Source organism: Gossypium hirsutum, chromosome A02 (genome assembly GCF_007990345.1).
Source record: "Gossypium hirsutum isolate 1008001.06 chromosome A02, Gossypium_hirsutum_v2.1, whole genome shotgun sequence".
NCBI lineage: Eukaryota > Viridiplantae > Streptophyta > Magnoliopsida > Malvales > Malvaceae > Gossypium > Gossypium hirsutum.
In genome coordinates this window covers 106,230,929-106,238,111 of record NC_053425.1, presented here as the reverse complement: position 1 = coordinate 106,238,111, position 7,183 = coordinate 106,230,929, and positions in this window count along the sequence as shown.

Below are 7,183 nucleotides of genomic sequence, written 5' to 3'. Positions count from 1 at the left end.
TGGTCTGCTTTTGACTGTGGTTATGTTTGTTTGGCTTGGTGTTGCTGCTCTCTTGGTTTGTATGCTTCTCCTCGGTTTTGGACTTTCTTTTTAGGTATAATACTCATTTTGACCCTGAATTATGTCTGTTCTCTCACTTTGGTAACTATTTTTTTTTATCTTAAATTAGTACTTAAACTATCATTATATTATCTCATTCACCTTTTTCTGTTACTAACTGTCAATAAAAATGTGCCACATTAAACCTTTCAATCAATCAAAATATGTCACAAAAATGTCTATTGCTTAGTTACATTAATGCAATAATATTCCACTACAGTTTAAGAGTGGAGCCTGCTGCAACTGGTCTTAAATAACTAAATCAGATGGAGCTGAAGGAATCTTTCATGCATATATTCTTTTGATTCCTATAATAATAACTGGATATACTTCACTTATTGGAGCCTACTTTTATCATACAGAGAGTTTTGTTGTATATAAATACGTAAGAGTATGCAGTGAATTCTACATGTTCTTTGTCGTCTGTAATCTTTTCTTTAACTTGCTTTCTTTAGTAACGATGTTGTTAGATAACGTTGGTAATTGTATTTTCATAAATGAAGGAGATTAATTGAATCTTTGAAGTCCCTCAAGGCTTAAACAGTGACAAAATTTCAAAGTTGGAGTGAAAATGAAAAAAAAAAGCGTGTAAGTGATAAAATTATGCTAGGGTTTCCTTTTTTAATTATTTTATTTCTTAGCAAGATTGAAAGTCCAAATTTTGTTACAAATTTTTTTTGAAAATGTTTTTCTAATAATTATTATTTTATATTATTAAATTAATTGAATTGAGAATTAATGATTTGATCAGTTTAATTAGTATTTGATTAATTTGTAATAGAAGGAGTCATGTTTTTTATATTAACTTGTGTTATATATATATATGTGAACTTTGGTAGATTCGATGATGCGATGAGAATTGAATTCTTAATATGATGGGAATTATGTTTTTTATATTAATTTGTACTATTTAAAATAGTTTTACTAGTAAAATTATTCCATTAATTTATAAGAGTTGGTGCAGAAGAGGGTAAAAATAGGCCCCTCAAATACATGCATCCCCAACCTTCGCAGCAATAGATACCTAAAAGTCATAGTAAAAACGTCACTAATGTTAATTTGCAACTGTTCTTGATTCTCAAACTGTTATCCTTGTAGCACCTCTCTTCCTGTAAGCATTAACAGAGATTGAGTGACTGACGGTTAAAATAAACAGGGAAAGAATACATTGAGTGACTGACGGTTAAAATAAACAGGGAAAGTGGGGTCAGCATGTCATAATGATGGTTCATAAGACAGCCGACATTTGACCAAATATCAGTGTCATAAGTTGATATTGATATGAATCTTGCTTTTGCTTTTGCTTTTGATTTTTGTGGTTTAATTTGGGTCTCTGTCAAAATTACTTCTTCAAATTAAATGGCAAAAATAAAATGAAAGCAAAGTGAGTTCAGCAACATGAGTTTGCAAAATAGATTTGGAAGTGGTGTAAATAAGCTCCGATTTTTCATTTATTAAATCAGATTTCGGAGGCTGCTTTGTGGGATTAACTGCTTTTAAGTTTGCATCGAGCAAAACTCTCGCCACTCATCTTCCTTCTCTTATTATTATCATTATATCGACATAAAATATGTAAAAGTTGAAAACTAAATTTATTAATATATTAATATTTAACTATCATGTCATTAAAATATTTAAACACACTTAATGGAAATGAACAAAAAAAAATCTTAATTAGTTTAGTGACCAAATTAAAAAAATTGATAGTTAGGTGATTAAAAAAATGGACAATAATTAAGTGACTTGTGGTGTAGTTTACCCTTTCTTATTTTATTATAATAATTTTTGTCTTCTTTATTTCAACATATTTTTATTTTTTATTATTTCTAATAAACATATTAAAATGTTTATTAAAGTTATAGTTATATGTCAAATTAAATAATAAAATCAAAGTGCCTTTTTCCACAATCCGAAGATCAACAAAAATTGGGCTTCTAAAGCCTGTTGGGCCAATTTTGATACCTTAGAGTACCAAAAAAGCACGCATGGTGTAAATTTTATATATCATTAGAGAGTATGATGTTGTCACATAGTTATAAATTCTTTAAAAAAATTTTACAATGTATTACTAACAAAATCTTATACCATTAATGAGTTAAATAATATGAAGTGAACATACAAATTAAATTAATCTCTATTATTTAATAGATTAATTTAATTATATTATTAAAAAATTAACGAAATTAACTCGCAAAATGAAACACGTGTTTTTTGAGCAAAAGATTGAAAAAAAAGTTTACAATAAAAATAGGGTAAAACAAGACTAAAACAAGTACAAGGAAGAAACTGATTTTGATTTTATAACTTTTTCGTACGATTTGATGACATTATTGCACACTTGCAAACATAAAGTACGCATAGCATGGTAATCAAGCACTTACTACGAAACTTTTTTTTCTTAATTTTGAAGGAATAGCCAACTCCAGTACTGTGACCGGGAGCTGTAGGCCTAAAAGTTCCAACTTTAAATCATTTGATCCCGGGAAGGGATACAAGAGCTTCATTTTGTATTTAACATACTGCAGTCCAAACTTCTGTACCAAGAAGTCTGATTCTTCTTTTAACTCCAATGGTGTAGAGAGCATCAGCATCATTGGCCTCTAGCTTAAATATGATCTGATCTCCGGGCTTGAGATACTTTCCTTTTACGAAATCATGCCATCCGGCCGAAAGGACCGGTTTCGGATGACCGTTCCTTCGAATGGTGTAACCAAAGTGCCACTGCCTCCCTTGCGCATCCATGACGGCCAAGTTTACTGCATGACCACGTCGAATGCGAGGCAGATGCTTCATGTACTTGGTAGGTAATGACAATCTCTTCCCAGTATCAGTTTTGCTTAATATCTTTACGAACTGTAAAGCCATCTCTGTTTAAATTAAGATAGCTAAGTTATGTCCCAAATTGCATAGAAAGACATTGATGATCATAGTTATATAGATAAAAGATATATAATAATTTATGCAAAAGTGTAATAGCACTATGTTGATAAAAATGTTAAGGAAATGCATGGTTTACATGACAGCCGAAAATATAACCTAATATCAACTACAATATGATATTGATATCAATCTTGCCCTTGCCTTTCTTTGCTAGTTTTTTAATGCAACAACTTGACCCTTCAATATTTTATAGAAGGTTTCCTTTCTACAATGAGTTGGAAGCTTGTTTCTTAATTGAAAAGGACATGTAGTATGCATACTTGTGAAAGAAATAGATACTCTCTTTGTGATTCCATTGGTGCATGTGATGATCCATGGTTATACCTAGCTATTAATATGGTTATAGTTAATGTATGTTTCTGTTAAATGGATTAGGATATGCTTTAATTAATCAAAAAGAGAAGGGCACCATAGAGAGGGTCACCTCCACTTTCCATTTCTTAATATTCTTGTATTTGTCTTGGTTGAACAAGTCATAAACTCAAAACAAAGCAAATGATGAGCATCAATTCAAAGTTAAAACCCCTCCACTTAGAGAAGAATATTATATTTTAAGAATCTTTCAAAAGGGCTTATTTTTTTTTATTCATAATGGATGGCTCCTGAATCTGGGGAAGTCCCCATCTCTGGCAACCCCTTGAAAGACTGCTAGTAACCTTTTAGCTCTTTGCAAAGCCATAACAAGGAAACAATATTCATTTGATTCCCTCCCATGACATGCTAGGCTATAAAAGGTAACTTCAGTAATTGTTAGAAATAATTAAATTAGATGGAGCAGAAGGAATCTTCCATGCATATATTCTTTTGATTCCTAGTAATAACTGTTATATACGTACGGGTGGGATATACTTCACATGCATTAATACGTATAGTATGCACATGTTTAAAAAAATGTTCAGGGCAGAATTTACATTAATTATAAAATCCCAAACCCTTCATTTTAATTGGTTAAGGCGGATGGCTTGTTGGTTAAGGCGGAGGTCTTCAAACCTTAAGTATCTAGATTCAAGTTTTACAATGCATAATAACGATGTGTGAGTTTTCATCCCACTGCATGCGTATGTCATGTGTGGGTTTTAACTAGTTCATTCTAATGATTCATTTGATGTGCTTTAATCAACTTTCGCTCAAATTAGGTCGTCCATTCATATGTCTAGATTTATTCAAAATGATATAAACAAGATGAATTAAATCTTTTCTGTATTAATAGTTATGCTATTATGTATATATGTTGAAAATAGAAATGATGAAGTTTGAGAAACGGATGTTCTGGAGACAAAGGGTTACTTTTTCATGAGAATGTTAGTATACATAGTAGTATTGTTGCCAGCTGTTACAACAGTCAGGTTGTTACCCCAGATGTGGTTAGGGTTTGTTATGTGCTGTTATGTGTGCATGTAACTGCATGAGTGTGATAGCTACACTTGTGAGAGTGTATATAAGCATGTTGATGACTCTTCCAGAAAAGCAACAATAGAAATGTCAGTTTGATTTTATTTTATTTTTGTTTATTTTCTATCTTTAGTGTTTTTTCTCATCAGCCAAACAGCTTTCAATGGCTTTTAGCTGAATCATAACTCAAGTTTCCCTTACAGTTAAAAGCAAAAAAGGTTAAACTTTAAAATTTTTGCTGAGAAAAAAAAAACTTTAAAGAGTATTCCATTAATCTGTGCGCACGCGCGGGTGTATAAAACAAACTAAAGAGACAACACATCTCCCTAGCATGTGGAGTGTAGTTGCCAAGTTGCCGCATTTTGTATATAATATAGTACTATCTTGATTATAGACAAAAATATTTGGGGTCGGTCGAAGATTCCTTGAAATGTTTAGTTTTATTTTAGTTAGTGCCTTCTTGAAAGTAGTTTTTGTTGGGGGTAAGGTACAAAGTTAGGTTAGAGCAAAAGGCACAACAATGCAAGTGAGTACCACTGTTTTACAATGCCAAAATTTTATTGATATTAGCTTAGCTGTAATATCTTCAAATGAAGAGAAGCTACATATATACAGAGTTTATTGGTATTGAGTTTAGTCGGTGCTAAAAAAGTACCTAAACCAACTGAAAATCTTCAAAGCCTTCACTGAGCTGAGCTCGTGTGCTTCATTACGCATGTATTTATTAATATCCCACCACTGATACCCCTACTTTCTTGGGAAAGAATTTTACAACCCAAAAAAGAAAGCATTATACTAGGGGCAAGTACAAGGAAGTAACTGATTTTGATGATTTTCTAACTTCTTCGTACAGTTAGAACAAATTATTGCATGCATGTCTATGCATTTGGTTCAGATTTTGGCTTCGATAAGCATGACCAACGCCAGGATTGTAGCCAGGAGCTGTGGGTTTGAAAAGTATGAACATTGAAGGTATATTGAATCATCTGATTTCGATCTTGGGCAAAAAACCAACGAAGCTCAAATTTGCATTAGCAAATTACAAAATACAACCATGAAGAAATATATACATTATACACATAGACATACATATACGACACAATAACTCACAAACATATATATAAAGTAAAATCAAGAGACATGCAAGAAGTGAAACTAAATGAGGACATTTTGTATTTAAAACACAGCAGTCCAAACTTCTGCACCAAGAAGTCTGATTCTTCTTTTAACTCCAATGGTGTAGAAGGCATTGGGTTCTACCTTAAACATGATGTGGTCTCCTGGTCTGAGACATTTGACTTTAACAAAATCAAGCCAACCGGCAGAAAGGACCGGTTTGGGATAACTTTTCCTTCTAATGGTGTAAACCAAAGTTCCACTGCCTCCCCTGCATATCTATGACGGCCAAGTTTACAGGGTGACCCCGTCGATTGCGAGGCAGATGCTTCATGTACTCAGTAGGTAATGACAATCTCTTCTCAGCATCAGTTTTGCTCTGTTTTTTTACTTTTTACAGGTTTTTAATTGCAAACAAAAGTTGACCCTTCAATGATATTTTTATACAATTTGAAGTTGTATGGAGTGGGAGCTTCTTTCTTTGAGACAAATCAAATCAAATTTGAGGTCTGCCCACTATATTGGATTATGCTCTACTAGGTGAGTTTAAAAAATTAGATAGTACAGTATTAAAGAGGGCCATGAGTGAGAGACAGTATAGTTTTTATATAGTTTAATTACATTAATGTAATATTCCACTATAATTTAACAGTGGAGCCAGCTGCAAACATATAGAACTTATCGTCTGACTAGTAATCAGCCTAAAATCTTCTAATTCAAACTTTAGCGAGCCATCCTTAGACCCTCTCACGTGTGTCTCCCAGTCCCACTTACAGTCACCCCACCCACCACACAATTACCTGATTTTGCCTGAAACTATTTGTACGGCTTTGCACGGTGTGGTCCCCAATATCCGACTATGGATCCCCCTACACTTGAGGAGATGCAGCGAATATACACACCTAATAGAGAGGAAGTGGAAATAAACTAAAAGATAAAAAAGTTTAGCTTAAATTAAAAGTAATTTAATTTTATTAAAGTTTATAAGACTTCAATTATTAAATAAAGTACGAATTAAAGATACATAGATACTTTAATAATTAATTTTTAATTGATGATAGGTTGATTAAAATTTTAAGTTAATCTGAAAAAAATATATATTAAATTTATGATCCTCAAACTTGGAGATTTCAAGATATCAATAGATTCAAATATGCATCTACATTTAATTTTTGTTTTTGATGATCTGATATGAAAATATTAATTTATTAAAAATTTATCAAATTTTAATCTTCTAACAAGTAAATCATACTAAAAATCTTAAAAAATGGTTTTGCTTATGTTTATCAAAAATATCTCAAAATCTCTTTAAAAAAAATGTATAAATGTAATCATTATAATTAAATTAAAATATACCAACAAAATAAATAACTTGCAACCAGTACAACTGCAGATTAAATTAGAATTGACTCAGCAATAACATATTGGTTTGTAATCCGTCGTCCCAACTACCAAAATGCTCCGAAAAGGAAAGGGATTCACATGACCTCTCCACTTGAAAATGCTTATATAAAATAATATGTATTTTATACTTAAGGTTGTCATGCAATTGAACACTTTTAGTACATCTGTCCTATGGTTTCTTTTGTTTAACCCCATTGTTTATTGTAATTGCAAACTTTCGGCTAAATGGGTG